The 18,126-nt window shown below is 42.6% G+C and overlaps 1 protein-coding gene across 14 annotated transcripts in view; it reads right to left on the bottom strand.

Moving 5' to 3' along the window:
• Positions 1-18,126, bottom strand: part of FHOD3 (formin homology 2 domain containing 3) — a 435,723-nt gene that overhangs the window by 124,671 nt on the left and 292,926 nt on the right. The window lies entirely within an intron of this gene.

The raw sequence follows: 18,126 nt of genomic DNA, 5'->3' as shown, positions 1-18,126 counted from the left end.
TCCTCGTCTCCTCCACCCATTTCCACAGCACCAACCTCAAACTGTCCTCACCACCTCCAGCCTGAAGCCACCTTCCCTTAGCTTCATCAGGCATTCGCAGACGTTATTACTTCCTGTCTACCCAGAATGCACTTGACCTTGCCAACTCCATAGGCCTCTCCTCTTTAAATCAAAACACTGAACCCCACCCTCCAAAATGACTTGATTCCATTTACTGACCCAGGTGGGGTTGGAGAAGTTCTCAGCCAGGCTGTTTGGTTTGCTCTCCAGCCCACCACTTCCCAGGTGCGCCCATGTGGGGTAGATTAGTACCAGACTCCTGAGAGGACTGCACTAATATGCAAAAGACTTGGCTCACAGTAAGCATATCAGCTCGTCTTAGTTGTTAACTAGGATCATCCTTGTCTCCATCATCTTCAGGCCCTGAGGACATCTCTAACCTCCCCCACCAACACCACTCAGCTTCATGCCAAGATAGAAGGCAGGTCCTCTGTGAGCCTTTCGCACCATGGACAGCAACACTTTCTCTTTTGTGACCTCCACTTCTGTTACCCGTCTTTCCCATTCTTTACCCTCCTATATAGCTACCCTGACCTACATCATAAACTCTTTGGGATCCATATTCTCAACTCCTATGATAAATAGCAAGGTTACATCATACACTTGTCACATGACTATCACTAGCGACCGGCCAGGACTAGAGGCTGGGAAACCTTCCCTTGGGATCCTTTTTATTGAAAGCAATTCAAGATTTGAGGCAACTCAAAGGCACACAGTTTCCAAAGTTAATTTAACTTTCTAAAATTTGGGTCTCAGGTTAATATCATGTCTCAGGCTTCAAAAACACAAGCATGATGTAAAACACATCATGATCTAAAAAGTGGCACTGCTATACCCAAGGGTAGCAGTTCTGAACCAGGTCAATTCTGTGTCCCCTGCCTGTCCCCACCCCATTCCTCCATGGGATATTCATTAATGCCTAGGGACATTTTTAGTTGTCACCTCTGGGTGGAAGGGAGCTACTGACTAGTGGATAGAAGATAAGGCAGAAGCTAATAAACATCCTACCATGCATAGGACAGCCCCACAGCAGAGGATTATTGGGTGCAAAATGTCAACAGTGCCAAGGTTGAGAAACTTTCCCTTGGGATCCTGAAGTGCATGCAGAATCTAAGAATGCTCTCAGTGGTGCTACTTGGAATTGTCAAAAGCTGAAAATGACCCAAATGCCCATCAATGGAAAAAATGAAAGAATGTGATCTACTCCAGGTGGTAAAAATGGATGACAGCTTCCTATGACGATGCATATGACCAAACAAAATTTGGAGGAAAACAAGGCCAAATGAACATACAAGGCACATTTTTTTAAAGTTAAAAAATGCAGAGTTATATAATACATTATTTACATATATCTACGTGAGATAATGTTAATAAAAACATGAGTCTACAATAAACATATTTAGGAATGTTGGTACCAGGCCTAGGAATGGGAGAGTGAGCAGACAGAGATAAGTTTGGGGTAATGCTGTAGTTTTTAATTAGGTCAGAGTCTGATATTCTTTATATTAATAAATATTCTGTAAAATTAATCCAAATCCATGTAATTAGGAAGTTTTTAAAAGTCAGTCATTAGTTACACATGACAGTACAAAAAAAAAGAAAAAAAAAGTAAGTCATGCCAGACAATGTGGTGTACTCCTGTAATCCCAGCATCCTGGGAGGTTGCAACAGAAGGATCATAAGTTCAAAGCCAGCCTCAGCATCTGAACAAGGCCCTAAGCAACTCAGTAAGACCCTGTCTCTAAAATACAAAATAGGTCTGGAAAGTGGCTCAGTGCTTAAGCATTCCTGGGTTCAAACCCTAGTTCTAGAAATGATGGTTAAGCACCAGGGGTGCTTAACCACTGAGGTACATCCCCAGCCCTTTAAAAAAATATTTAGAGACAGGGTCTCACTGAGTTGCTAAGGGCAACTACTACTAGTAGTAGTTAAAAAAACATTACACACACACACACACACACACACACACATATATGTGTACACACACACACACGTCAAGAAGTAAAATTTCTGAAAAAGCACAGCAGTCCATGAGGCAGGGTCTCTACCTTCCCTTAACAAATGTTTTATTGAACCTTATATGAAACATTAGCATATAGTGGTTAAGAGAGAATCCTACCCTTGGTGTTATAGGCCCATGAGAAAGACACACACATAACTAATTATCCCAGAAAGAATTTATCCGGGAAAATGCACCTGTCCTTAAAGACATTCACAGTTCTATTAGAGCAAATTTAGGAGGCCAAAGATGTGTGGACATTTCAAATTCCCATTTAGTTCTGTAAAATGCTCACAGCTTATATCATAATTACATGAAAAAATATTTCAAACATTTTGCTAAATCTGTGACAAAGTGCCTCCAAGGCTCAGTTTGCACATACTTAAAACTGCAGATTCCACCTAGCCTCTCAGTGTGTCACATGTTAACTTTAAGGCTATTTCTAGATTACCCAGGACCCAAGATCAGTTTCATAATTTCCAGTTGGTGATCATAATCAGTTGTGACAAATATCTGAAGCAGTAATTTCATTTAGAAATAGTTTTGTTATCCAAATTAAATTAAATATCCCTGAAAAGATTTGTACCAGCCAAGTGAATTAAAAGACATCTAACAAAGCCCAGCTGTTGCTGGATGTTTCCATGGTGAAAACCCAAAGTCAGACAGGATGGTATTTATTGTCCCTATAGCATGCAGTTTGGGAGTATAAAGAACAGCCCATGTATCCTGACATATACCCAAAAAGCTGGACCATTGGCCAGCACCTCAATGTACAAGCCTTTATTTTGCTATTTTTGTTTTAGAATCAAACATGAATGGACCCATCATGCTATTACTGCTAAAGCATGGAGTAGTTTAATACAGTGGAATTTACATCTGCAGAACATTAACATCAATAGGAAAAACACAATTAGTAGCTGGGATTGCAGATTTGAGTGTAAAACAAATTAATCCAGTGATAGCTACAGATTAAGAGGCCTCTCCCTACTTTTGTACATAACCTTGATTTCAATAAAATGTTAATTTTAAAAACTTGGTTCTCAGTCATAGTCATTAGTTGCTTTAAATGTCCTTGAGACGTCTGAGAAAGAAATGAAACTAGGATAAAGGTAAACTGCAAATCTATATGAAATCATAGAAACAGTGGGGACACAGAGTATAGTTCCAGGCTGAGATTGAGGAAAGAAAGCATCTAGAGGACCTGCCTCAGGTCTGGCTTGAATCTGTCTCAAGACCTGGGTCAACCCCGGGGGGCTCTTGTATCTCACCCGTAATATTAAGTATAACAGCAGAACAGGAGCTTCCAGTTCTGAAGGGTTGTTATAGGTGAAGAAAGGAAACCGTGTGAACATCAGATTTCCTCTCCTACTTCTGGAAGTTGTATAATTATTGATCTGTTTTCCAATCAACCTTTTTAAAAATGAAAATAGAAATTGAACTTCCCTTATCTGAAAAATGTGAAATCTAGATGCTCTAAAGTCCAAAACTTTGAGCATCCACATAACATCCCAAGTGGAAAATTCTATACCTAACCTCATGTAATAGGTCTCAGTCAAAACACAGGTGCACTAAAAATATTGAATAAAATGATCCTCATGCAAGAAAGGAACGTACAAAATAACGTAAGTGAACTTCTTGTTGAGACTTGGGTCTCATTCAAGATCTCTCTTTATGTAAATTCCAAAATGTGGGGAAAAAAAATTCAAAGTCCCAACCCTTCTGTTTCCAAGAATTTTGGATAAGGGAGACGGTCTGTAATGGCACTTCTCATACAATTTCTCCTTCTAGTGCTTTTCAGCAATGGAGAAGAATATTTGTGAGTTTAAGTCTGAGAAGTAAATGAGACATGGTATTTCTGTATTTAAGCAGATATCAAATGTAACCACCACAAAGATGACAAACGTATTCCAGAGTTTCAGTGTGTGGTAATCTTTTTAAATTCATGACTCAGTTTGATCCTGGAACTTCTAATTGCCTTTTCACATGCTTTGGACTTGAACTAACCACAATCCATTCTTAATATGGTAATCAAGTACAGATAATAGGACTCTATGGATAAACCCCAAACCTTGTCTTTCAGCCAGGGTTCTCCCCAATAACCTCATTTTCCTTTTTCTACCCCCTTAAGTCATGCCCTTAAATTATCAACAGTAACCACACTGACTTGTTTGAGGGAGCATTTGCTTTCTCCTTCCTTGACCTTCATCTGGGGAGATGTCCATGAGGAACAAACTATATACAAACAAGATATAACAGGAAGAAAAAAGAAAAGCAGCGAAGGGCCAAAATTATCTGCAAAGACCATCACCAAGGAACCAGACACATGTCACCTGTTCTTGGGGTGCATTGTACACTCACATAGTCCCCACTGTGCCTCATACAGCTTTGAGCTCATCCTAGAACAGGAACCGTATATCCAGCAATAATGCCTACTGACTCTTTTCTCTAACATATGCCTCAAACTCTCCGTATCTTTCTACAACCACTACCAACCTCCAGACTGGTGATCTGCCCCCCTTGAGATAATTAATTTTAAAACGTGAATTCTCAGGACAGTTTAGAAATTGCATGCCACTCGTCTAGGATGGGGTCTCAGCATGGGTTATTTTAGATATTCCGCAGGGTTGAGAACCACTGACCTAGGCTAAGCTACCAATATTTCCCAGGGGTTTTGCATCAGTAGGTACCATCTGTGCCCACTTCCACTCTCATTACCTCTAATCTGTCCACCACCAGGCAGACGAGCATCTCTTCAAATGTGCAAAGCTGAGTGTCACATGTAAAATAACCAGATTCCATGCTGTGGTTTCCAAAGCCCTGAATAATCTGCTCACTGTGCGACCACATCTCGTGTAGGCCCTCTCCCTCCACAGGCCCCAGCTTGCCTCTCCAGACATCTGGTAGATACCCAGGTACACCATGCTGTCTTCTCCCTTTGCCATTGAACTTGGTATTCTTCCCAGAATTCAGCCTAATGCCTGGAGAGGCTCCTGTACCAGTCCCATCCCACTACCCTCTTTTCCAAAAAGGAATATGAATTCCTATAACTTTTAAGAAAGTATATTACTGATAAAAGTGAAATACTCTGACCAGAGGCAACAATTGTTATAAAGTTGTTGAGTAAATATCTGAATTTTTTAAAAAATTGGAACATTTACAATCCTTTTGTATAGCGAATGATTGGAAAAATGTATTTCTGTTATTATGTTTCTTATAATACCTGGTTCATCCTTCCTATGGATATTTCATATTTAACTTATCTAGCCATTCTTCATCTTTGTTACTCTAAGTGATGTTGTAAAGATCATCTCTGCCCAGATACTTGTGCCCTTCTGGAAGTTCTCAAGAGACCATCCTTATATCCCTGTGCTATGATGTGGATTTGAAATATCCCTCAGGCTCATGGTTAAAGGTTTGGTGTCCAATGTGGTAGTGTTCAAAGGAGGGGCTTTGGGGGAAATGATCAATCATAAAGACTCTAACCCCATCAGTGGACTAATCCTGAATGGACTATGGGGGAGGGTGGATGAAGTCCGAGGTGGGAACTGTTTGAAGAGTAGGTTCTTGGGGATTCTATTTTGTCACCATCTCTTTCCTCTCTGCTTCCTGGCCATCTTCATCTGAGCAGCATTCCTTTGCCATGCCCTTCTTCCATGATGTTCTGCCTCACCTTGGGTCCAAAGCAACGGACAGCTACCATGGACTGAAACCATGAGCCAAAATAAGTCTTTCCTCCAAGTTGTTCTTTTCAAGAGTCTTGTCACATCTATGAAAATCTTACACATCTTGTTACCCTCTACCAAAATGCTCTTTGCTTACTTCAAAAGCCCTCTTCCAAGGTTACACATACTTACTCGCTATAACATTTATTTGCACAAACTATCTTATTAAGCTGAGCTTTGTAAGGATCATGTTCACCATTATATTTTCAGATTGAAGAATATGGGAGGCAAAAGAAAATAGAAACTGAGGAAATGAGTGAAAATGACTTCTCAACAGAATCCGGTCATTAAAAACAACACCCATAAAATGTCAATGGAAAGAAATCTGCAAAAGTAAAGCTACTCTGAACTAACATACCCTGGATTCTTCTAGAGAGAATGGCTTATTTATTTACAGAGATGAGCTATCATAGATGTGGACCCAAGTCTACAAACAAAGAAAAAAATAAATGTAGGGGCTGGGGTTGTGGCTCAAGTGGTAGAGCACTCGCCTAGCATGCATAAGGCACTGGGTTCAATCCTCAGCACCACATGAAGATAGTGTGTCCATCTAAAACTAAAAAAATAGAATATAGGTCCAAGGCACTTCTTAATTTTTGTTTTCTCATTTTTTGTGATCCAAATTATTTGCCCTTTTATTTGGAAACGATTTTGTAAAGCTTACTATATGTACATATGTAGAAAAACACCTTCTCAAGTCCAGTAACTGTTCCACTTTGGAAGGCCTGGCCACAATGGGCAACCATGACCCCCCTTCCCCTCCCCCATCCTGTCCTGTCCAAGGACCTCTGGGAGATAAATGCCAGCAGGCAGCCAGCCCTCACTGGCCACTTCCTCATAGGGGCCTTGTCTCTTGTCAATTTTTAATCTCATGTTGATGAAACCAGAACCACACAGCTGGGGGGAGAGAAACCCTCAGGAATGAAATGATTTCTCTGGGGCAATGTGGATACTGTAATGGAGTATTCCTGAAGTGTGGTACGATCGTCTCTGGATTCCTGAGTCACCCTGTCTTTGGGAAGTTTGCTCCCTCAGGACAATTGAAGGCATTCAGGCTGCAGATGCCCATCCCAAATGTGCCCAGGCTGCCTCCAGTTCAGGGTGCTTTCCGAGGGACAGGGTTTTTTGTTCCTTGCTCGGCTCTATTCCCCCAGGACCTCTGGGGAAACAGGCTCTCCCTGGGAGGGATGCAGTCACCTGTTTACTCCACAAACTCAACCCCATGTCAGGTACCTTTATGCAAAGCAGTTTATATGGCTCACTTTTAGTCCTTACAGGAAACTTTGGGAGAGTAGGTACCATTTTACCACCATTTACATACGAGAAGCTGAGACACAAATCATTGAAGAATTTTCTCAGGCCAGGCGCGGTGGCACATGCCTGCAATCTCAGGGGCTTGGGAGGCTGAGGCAGGAGGATCCCAAGTTCAAAGCCAGCCTCAGCAAAAGCAAGACACTAAGCAACTCGGTGAGGTCCCATCTCTAAATCAAATACAAAATAGGACTGGGGGTATGGCTCAATGGTCAAGTACCCCTGTGTTTAATCCTGGTACCAAAAAAGAAAAAAGAAAAAGTCTTCCCAGGGTTACACAGCTAGTAAACCAGGATATCTGACTTTAGCATCATGCTCCTATCTGCTAGGCTCTTTCTGCCTATTTTAAAGAGAATACTTCTTCAATAACTGGGAGAAGCCAGAGTCTTTCCCGAATGCCAGGGTCATTCTGACCATATTCATGTGCACAGGGACTCAACAGCTCCCAGCCCTTGCCTCTAATGCTTTCCCTGCCCCATCCTCACAACATCCCACATCCACTAGGAGGAGAATGGATGAAATGGAGGTTATAGAGCATCATGAGATATCTGTACTATGATTATGGCCCATGTGAATTCTGAACAGTCTCTGAAACATGAAAATTACTTCATTCAGAGAAAGTATTTTTCAACATGAGCACAACATTCCTGTCATTACCATCAGCTCAATGAGACATGGATTGACACAAGCTTGACCTTAGTCTAGCCAGGTCTTTCACTGGGCCAATCCTCAATTAACAAAGCCTAAAGGGCTCCGTTGTAAGACAATTCACCAGCATCATTGTGTCCAGTAAAGACTTTTCTTTTGCTGTTGCACGGGGATTCTTCAACCTCCATTGCCAAGATTTTAGGCCCCTGTTTAATTATCACCAGCGTGGTGGTACCATCAGACTCCCTGCAGACTTATCAAACACACACAACCTCATCCCTTTTGCCATGGCTGGATTCAATCAGCTCCACTGACTGCTGCTCAGAAAGCCTTTGTTCCACTTTCAAAGGCATCCTGCCATGTGCACAAACTGAGATGTGTCCTCTCAGTGGGACCAGCCACCAGCCGCATCCACACCTGCATGGACGGCCTGAGAAAAATCAAGCTCTGGAACAAAGGCCGTGAACATGCAGACTGAGATGGCAGGATGCACGTTACAGGAGATACGGGATTTGGATGGATCAGGAGCAAGCAGGTCTGGCACCAAAAGAAGCCGAAGATTCACCTAGAACATGAACCTGACCTTCTGTCCCAATTGTGTTCATCACTCTAAGTGAACAGTTGGAGTCCTCCTGAAATCTGGTGCCACAGGTGTTCACTCCTGCTTGAGCAGTACTCACACAGGAAGATAACCAATCTAAGGGATCCCCGACTTGGAAAGCAGGTGACGATTTCAATCTCAGCATGTCATTAGATGATGGTTCTACACCTCCTTTTCCAGGGATTTGTCATCTCCTCTGCTCACTTGCATTTTGACTGGGCCATGGCCTCAGCTTCACCTATTATCTATAGGCACTGGAATTTCAGAAGTGCCTTCCACCCGACAGGAGGCATTCCTGCTCATCTCACCCATAGGTACCTCAAATATTTTAACCTGCCCAAAACTTCCCAAGTGTTCTTAAAGTCAACCCATGACCCTGGATTGCCTGGGAGTCAGCTGACTTCACAACATATTCCAGTCATTCTCCCACAAACCGTGTTCCCTGACTGCATCACCTCCCCCTGCTTTCTGTTCCCCTGGATGCTGCTCCAGCCCCTCCAGGTCTCCCCATTTGCGGCCTGCTCTTCCTCACCCCATGCTTCAGCTCCACACTCTTGCTGAACACAACCCTCATCTCGCTTCTCCACTTGAAAATCACCAGTAGCTGCTCAGTTTTAAGCATAAAAGTCTGCCAGTTTCTTTAGACTCTACATAGATCACCGCCTTCAACTCTGCAAAATCCAAACCCCACAAAATCCACAATCGAGTCACCATGAATTTTCAAGTGCTCAGAAATCCTACTCCAAAAATCAGGAGCTTTGCAAAGTGACTTCTTCCTCATGCCTCTATGTCTATCTCTATTTGATGGAGGTTTCTCCCCTCTCCAGCTCACTCTCCCTCATCCCCTTGAGTGCACTTTGCTACTCATACTCAGGGATAGCTTTAGACATCCAGACGTCTCTGAATCACTGGCTGTGTTCCAGTCATACCTATTTCAGGAGGTCACAGCCCAGTCAGTGAATCCCGTTTATAACAGATCATTTACCATCAGATAAATCTTCCAAGTAGCTACTTGCTGCACATGGTACCAGTGGTTGTTAATCTGGTTGTTATGAAATCTTCTAGCGTGTTTATGCCAGTGCATGAAATATTCTCTCCAGTTCATGTCCATATTTATTTAACAATTACCTTCTTTATTAGAACAATATCCGGGAAAGCTCCAGGGCATGGAGTGACTAACACCACTGAAAGGCATACTTGTGCCTTAACCCTACCAGCCTCTTAAAGAGGTATCCTCATCCTGAGTTTACACAGGAGGAGACAGAGGTCAAGCCAGAAGGTCAAGGCTGTAACGCAGGTTAGTTGTCATTAACAAGGAAGACTCACTCCAATGCTGCAGTTATTTCTCTAACATCATACCTGCTCCTGTGGTCCAACTGACCTCCAGGAGCTGGGAAAAAGCAGGTCACCCGAGTCAGATTTTTTTTTGGCAGGTTAGCATTATATAACACCTACTTGTCTCATGTAGGTTTTTTTCCTTGCACATTGATTGCTCATTGACACCTGCTACCAGAAAAGACAGAGGGCTGCTCTTCTACCTTGCTGCAGACTCTGCAGGTAACATTGGCAACGAAGCTCAATGGACAAGTATGAGAGACCTGACAGCAAGATGCTGCCTTAGAACTTAAACACATCTCCCTTCCTGTCAAAAAAACAAACAAAAAAACAGGAAGATGAGCTCACCCACCCAATGGGTTCCATAATTAGGTTCCCTCATTTGCCCACTACTTCCCCTGGTTGGTGGAAAGGTGCCAATATTATTCCCTACTCCTGATAGAACATAGTGGACTATACCCCTACATTCTCCCTGCATTCCCCCCTCCCCCAGGCTCAGCTCCAGGGCTTGGCTCCTCTCATCCTACTACCCACCATGCCATTAACTGGTGTGTATCAGCTGCGAGTCCCTGAAACACTAGGATGGCTTAGTTCTCTGCTCCTCCTCAGCCTCCTATAATTGATAGTCAGATGCAGTTTCCTCTCAACAAGGAGTTTGTGCTTTTTGCCTTCCTTCCTCCATTACCCAGGTAACGGCAGGTTAGTTGTCATTAACTAGGAAGACTCACTCCAATGCTGCAGTTATTTCTCTGAACATACATTTTTGAGAACACCTCTTCAGAAACTGTCTTTCATGCAATTAAAAAAAAAAGCAATCAATGATTAATTCAGGAACAAAAAAAAAATCAATGAACAATACAGCCCATTAGGACTTCCCAGTTCAGGTAAACATTTGTTCTGAACGATTTTCTTGCTTTCTCAACAAATCTAATTCATCATTACGAGACCAAACATCATCACCACTGAACACACTGTACAGGACCAGAGAGTGGCTCCAAGGATGTTTGCTTCCGAGGGCAGGCTTTGGACCATGACCGCATAGGCCCCAACCCAGCAGTGTCACTTACTGCCTCTATGCTCTGGAGCCAGCTCCTTATTTCTCTGTGCCTCTGCTTTGTCATCTGTAATGTAGGCAGGACACTAACTCCTCCCCCTCCATGGACAGTATATGTAAAACGGCCGAACACAGCAGCCGGCATGTGAGCCCTGCGTCAGGGCTGGTTCCCACACGGCTGCCACCACTTCTCACCCTCTAGATAATCCAGGATGAAGAGCAAAGCATTTCCCCAGGACAACAGAGAGGTTACAGCTGGCAAGAGCAAACCTGACACCTCAAGGCCACATAGGAAAAGACTAACACCATGGACACACACTGAGACATCAAATTTCATTGACAGATATTTGAGCAACGGAGATAATATTGTCCAAAAGCTAATACTTAAAACATTAAAAAAACTTATAGTGTACATTGTATCTGTAAATTTCCTTAATAAAAATAAAGAGTATCAATTAAAACAGATAAGCCATGCAGGAGGCAAAGGAGCAGAGGATGGAAATGGGTAGTACGATGTACAGGAAATGTCAACAGCATTCCTTTATATGAAGCAATTAAAAAATGTACAACCTTACTAGTTGTGATAAATACAAATTAAAAGTCATCATATTTAACTCAGGAATCTGAAAAACTCATAGTATCTAGTACTGGTGATAGTGTGGAAAAGTGGCCAATGATTGGCTGATATAGCAAAAACTGCTACAGCCTTTTTAAGGAACCATATGGTAATATCAATATTTAAAATACAAATACTCTTTGATCTAGATTTCCACTTGTAAGAATTCATTCTAAAAAGGTGAAAATGCTGGCAAGTATACATAAACATGTGTATGTTCATTACAGCAAGTTTGGTGCCAGAAAAGAACTGGGAATTGGGCCAGAGTGAAATGAGTTATGGCATCATGATATATCTGTGCAGTGGGATACTAAGCCATGATTTTTACATGTATTGATATGAAAAACTCTACAAGCAACAAACACGGTGACGTGTGTATTTACTAATGATTTCCTCATTGCCAACTCCTCAGTCTGTCTTGTGTCTACAGAATCAGAAAGATGGGCAATCAAGAATGTTGAGGGAGTGGACTTTGGAGTCGGACCCACTCAACTCTAAAACCAACTCCTCCATACATGAGCTGTGGGACCTCAGGGGGGTTACTTCAAACTCCTGGCATCTCGGCTTCCCCTCCTTTCACATGGCAATGACAGAACCTAGGCCACGAGTTAGTGGAGAAAATGGAGTCAGTGTACCTGAAGTTCTTAGCATAATGCCTGACAAGCTCTCAATAAAGGCTGGAGGTTGCAACAGCTATTATGACTGCTGAGTTGTTATTTATTTGGGACAAACTGTGAAGCAATGGCCATGTGTAAGTTGACAAATGGCTGTTGAACAGGGCTCTGGCCTCTTCTCTACTTCAACATTTCCACCTTCTGTCAAACACCACAGGAATCCCAAATGTTTCCCTGGGAGCACTTGTGGAAACCAGTGCTCCTCTGCTCTTTAGGAGACATGGCCTCTTCTTGAGCCCAAGAATGGCCCGAGATGCTGGCAACCCCACTCTGCCCCACACGAGCTCTCTGCTAAGCTCCTCCTCTTCCCCCTGCAGCTTGGGTGGTTAGCTGTTCCCTGGTCAGCACACCTCTTGGGCCTGGCCTCTCCTGGATTCCCTTCTCCAGGATCAGCTGAGGCCCAGTCGCATCTTCTCTTTGTTGCCCAAGGGTCAGATATGTCTGTAGGTCAAACTTCTGGGTTTCTGACTGGGAGATCAAGGGCTCAGTCTGTGGCCTGATTAAGGTGCAGTATACAAGAATGAGCACTTCTGTGCCACATATATCAGGCCCTTTTTCTTATCTTTATCCCTAGTCTAACTCACATAGGGAAAATCAGCAATTCTCATACTGAAATCTCACTTCTTGACCACCACTTGACAAATCTCAGCAGCCAAGAGGAAAGCTGTCCATGGCGCTCCTCGATGCCCCTTCCTCAATTACAGACATCTCTGATCAGACTGGCCCATGTCCTTTCTCCTCCGAACAGGTTTGTGGAACTTGGCTGTAGACCATCATACCTCTGTTACATAATCAGGTCTCTGTCCTGACAGCTTGTATTATGCCGGTGTCACATTCCATGATGTCAATTATTTTGTAATGTGATATATGTGGAGCCATCAGAATTGGCTATATTTGAGATTTAGTCAAGCCTTTGCCTCCCTAAGAGGATTCACATATCCCAAAAATCTGAAGGGTAAAACTATGCTAAATAGAGGGGAGAAAAAAAGGACTCCACTTACACATTGTAGCCCAGAGTAGCCAGTCAGCTGTTAAACACAATCTCAATCTCCTTGCTAAGAAATCCTATTTCCACGGCATTTGTCAAGTTCAAAGAATTCGGCTTAACTTGAAATACTTGCAGTCGATTCATGTTTTAACCAATCTACAATATTCTTTGAAAAAAGTCAAGATTGACCTATGCAGAGGAACCTTTAGTAACACCGGGGTGGGGGGGGAGGTTCCATGTGCTTCTAGAAAGCTACCCTTTCCAACAGCCAAGACATTCCCTACATGGGCATCACCCCAAGGAGGAGGTACAAGTATTAACCAATTATCTGATTCAGTACTCTTGACACCTTAGAACAGATATATTCTTTGTTTGGCAAGGGGGCATTCTTACCAAAACTGCATTCCTGGAATTTACCCACCAGTAGCACCCCTCCCCACCACACTCCAGCTATGACAACTCAATATGGGTCCAGGTGTCCTGAATAACAAAATCACCCTGGTTGAGAACCACTGCCTTAATGGACCACTGGAGGTAATATCAGCTTGCATTAACCTTCCCAACTCTCCACCCTTCCCTGGACTTACCAGCCTCTTGCTTCTCCGTCTGACTTACCTCCTGCCCTTCTCCAACTTCCTCAGTTTCCTCATTTGTCCCTGAAGACTCCCTGTAGTGTTGATCTCTTTACTAAGCCCTTAACTTCCTTTCTGTAACCCCAAACCTAAGAGCACAGTTCTCACATGGTACAATGAGTTTCTCTTACCCCACATACTCCCCGTTGCCAATTCCAGGCCATTTTTCTCCTCCAGCCTCCCTCAAGAAAGCTGGCCCCTTAGGACAGGGACTGGAAAACTAAGACACTGGTGCCATATTTGGCCCACTACCCATTTTGGATGACCTGTGCACCGAGAATGATTTTTTACATTTTTAATGGTTGGGAGGGTGAAGCCTAATATTTCCCGACATGTTAAATTCAAACCTCAATATCATAAAATTTCACTGGAATGCCTCCCTGTTCATTTGCCAACTTGTTGTTGATGGCTGATCTTGTGCCACACAGGCACAATTCAGTGGAATAGTTGCAACAGAGCCTGTCTGACCTGCAAAGCTCAGTGTGTTTACTATCTGGCACCAGAGAAAGCTGGCCGACCCTTGCTTTTGGGGCACGCGGAACTGGTCTGTACCTTCCACTCCCCAAATAGTCGTCATCATCCACTCTTGGCCAAGTCACTCTTCCATGTATATTAAAATATACACATGACTGAATGCTGGATGGCACAACGGCTAACATCAATGACTGAATGAAGTTCAAAATTACCTCTTCAGGCTGGAATGTTCTGTGGAAATCAACAGAATGAAATTTATAGTTCAGGCACTAAGTCCTGTGCAGTATTCAGTATCAAAGACTGGCATCCAGAGATCTGTTGGGTATTGATAAAGGAAGAGCCAAGATGAACGCAGAAGCAACTGGAGAGGGAGGGTCAGAGATTTTCCCAGAAAGCAGAAATATATGATAAATATGTGCATGGATATAATGGGCTATTCAGGAAAGGGTGAGACTAAGCCTGCAAGTGTACCCCATCTCTTGGCTCTCACTTTGGGATGAACGAATTTCAAAAGCTTTTTAGTGCTAAGATTGATTATACATAATCATTATTTAAACTTTTTTTGCTAATTAGATGTCCAAAATAATTTTCTTGGTAATAAATGAAAAGCACCCACATTTTTCTTCCAATCAGATCTGTACATTTTAAGCGCATAGTTGAAACTCATGGCACACAATCACATTAAGATGCTTTTAGGGGACAGATGACCAAGAAACTCTTACCTGGTAAAGGTGCCTTGTGGAGCTATTTAAGAAACTAAAGTAAAGCAATATGAATTAGGAAGCTGATTAGTCCTTATTAGAACAACGGCACACAGCTTAGCTGGCTTAGATCTGGAGGGAGACTTTGAAATTATCTCCTTTTCAACTCTTTTAACTTTTGTATTTACCTCAATAAAAATTGAGAGTCAAGGACCAAAGACTTGGGTTTAACCCACCCACTTGTCCTGCCATTTGACACAAGGCACCTATCCTTTTGTCTCCTCTGTTAAATATGGATGATAGTGATGCTCGGATCCTACAGAGAATCATCGTGAGAATTAAATTCAAAGGATCTAAGAAGACCACGGGAGTAGAGAGTTCCATGAGTGTTTTAACAACACAAATTGCTTTCTAACCTTACGCATATTTCTACCTCCTTTGCAAAAAAAAAAAAAGTATGCTCGTCACTGGGGTCACAGAGTGATAAAATCCAGCCTCAAATTCCTCATGGGTAGCATCTGCAAGTACATTGCTGCAAGTGAGAAGTATGACCAGGGTGCTCAGGCAACAAAAAGCAACTAAGGTCAGGCATGCTCCCGAGTATGTCCAGGTCTGTAGGAGACACAGGGCTTCTTTATGCTAAGGTACTATTGTGAGGTGCTGATAGTGAGCAGGTGACTGAGCAGGGCCTGTTGTCCATGTTGCTTCTTGCCACCCTTCCATCTCACTCTCACCTTGACAAACTGTCCCGTCTCTTCAGGACGAGAGGCAAAATCCTTTCAACAGGCTTCATGGATGAAGTCACCTTGTAACAAATTTGTACAAGTTTTCTATCTCAGGGCTGGGGATAGAGTGCTTGCCTCCCATGCACAAGGCCTGGGTTCAATCCCCACCTAGCACCACCAAAAAAAAAAAAATGTTGAGACAAGTTTTCTATCTCTATAAGCTGAAAAATGCATTTTTGTCAGGCACTATTAAATTTATGTTACGGCAATAAAATTTGAGTAAAACGAATAAAATCCATCTTATTTGAAAAGGATGAAACAAATGACCTTCAGGCAAGTGTCCCCTGCCTTCTGTTTCATTCTCACCCAGCCCAGAATTTCAGGACTATGAACAGTACCCAGGATGGTTCTCTTGGCCACCATTTGCTAATTCATCACAAGGCTTTGTCACCTGAACTGACAACCTTTGAGAAGTCTAACAGCAAGAAGTAGGCCAGGAACACAAGTCAGAACAAGAGAACAGGGACCCCCTTCACTACCACCTTTAACCTCATTGGTGGTTTTAAATATATATTTTTCTCCCCATTCCCATGTATGGTGTCCTCAACTTTCAAGGGCCATTAACTAGGAGCAGTGCTAGGACAGCATTTCAGGGGCCTTTTCTTTGCATATTATTGACCGAGTTTCTTCAAGATCCTAGATCACCAAATGCAGCATTCATGTAAATGTTCTCATTTGTCAACCTGTTTGAAAATTGAGGTCTTCTCACCAAAACAGAACTGGTTTTACAGAGCCTCTCAGCAACCATAGATGAAGTGTCCCTGGGGATATGAGATAGAAAGACACTTCAATACAACCAACAGTAAATATTGTTGAGGATGCGGGGAAAAAGGTTCACTCACACATTGCTGTTGGAACTGCAAATTGGTACAACCACTTTGAAAGCAATATGGAGATTCCTCAGAAAACTTGGAATGGAAACACCATTTGACCTAGTTATCCCACTCCTTGGCATATATCACAAGAAATTAAGCATGCTACAGTACCACAGTAACATCAATGTTCATAAGCAGCTCAATTCACAATAGCTAAGCTATGGAACCAACCTAGGTGCCCTTCAATAGATGAATGGGTAAAGAAAATGTGGTATATATACACAAATGGAATGTTACTCAGACATAAAAAGAGAATGACTGACTTTTGCCAGTAAATAGATGGAGACTATTTTGCTAAGTGAAATAAATCAATCCCTAAAAACCAAAGACCAAATGTCCTGATATGTGGATGGTAACACACAAAGGGGGTGGGAGGGCAGAATAGAATTTCAGTGGATTAGACAAAGGGGAATGGTGGGATGGGAATAGGAAAGACAGTAGAGTGAATCAGACATAACTTTCCTACTTCATATAAGAACACCTGACCAGCGAAACTCCACGTCATGTACAATCACAAGAATTGTATCTTAGGTTATACTCCATGTACACATAGTATGTCAAATACACTCTACTGTCTTGAGTATCTAAAGGGAACAAGAAAAATGACTTCAACTTACAACTTGTACACTGCATGTCACTCTGAGGCCACACCCTCCTCCTACTTTCTGGGTGGTAGGTACCCAAAGGTATAGCCTGGTACATGCCCAGTATGACTCCATGAGGTCCAAGCCACCTGTGCCACTCCTTGGTGATGAAGATACTATTCCCTCAGAGACTGGGGGACACATCTTGATGGTAGACTTTCAAAAATTCATGCAACTTCAAGTTATTTTCTTGTTCATCTTGCAGCTGGGTGACCTGAATTTGGTCCCAGGAATGTCTTCTCGATGGGGGCAAAATCTCCAAATGACATAAGCACTGCTCCCACCAGCAGCAGGAAATGAATGAATCAGCGCTATGGACTGTTCCACAAAGCACTTCTTTCCAGTGAATGGACAGCAGCTGCTGGGGAGTACACATCTCGCCCAGATCCCAGAGAGCGTGGCCATCCCTTTGTAGCACCGGGGGTTTTCAGAATCACTCTGGGCTTCCTCAGATTGGATCAAACTTCAAATTTTGAACCTAAATAATTTCTCACAGGATTGTCAATCTTTTCATTTCTTCCTATCTTTCTTGTTCTCCCTCCCAGCCCAGATGTGAGGTTCATAAAGACACAGACCATAACCCCTTCTGGTTATATATCTGCATGACTTGGAGTAGTCCTGACCCACAGTGGACACTCAATAAACATGTTTCACTGAACTAAATGAAAGCATTTACTGAAATATAAAGAAATGTTTCTAAACCTACACGGATTTATTATACTTAACTAAAACCAATTTTGTAAATTGCTACAGGTTTCTCAAGAGTCTATCATTTTATACTACTGTGGTAGCCTACAGTATTTATAGACAAAAGTTGTGTGTTTTGGATTCTTTTCCATTTTCTAAAACCTTTTCTGAATGGATATGAATGATATGGAGATATTAAAGAATACAAAAACACAGGTGGCTGAAGACAAGGTCACCAAGTCTCTGCACACCAGAGTGTGCCTTGCTGGGGGAATTTTCTGGTGATGGTGGTTTCATGGTAGAGAAAAGGCAGGGGGACG

This window comes from Spermophilus citellus (assembly GCF_964194105.1).
Source record: "Spermophilus citellus genome assembly, chromosome: 12".
Taxonomy (NCBI): Eukaryota; Metazoa; Chordata; class Mammalia; order Rodentia; family Sciuridae; genus Spermophilus; species Spermophilus citellus.
The sequence above is the reverse complement of the archived record's forward strand: the minus strand, read 5'-3'. Positions and strand labels throughout refer to the sequence as shown.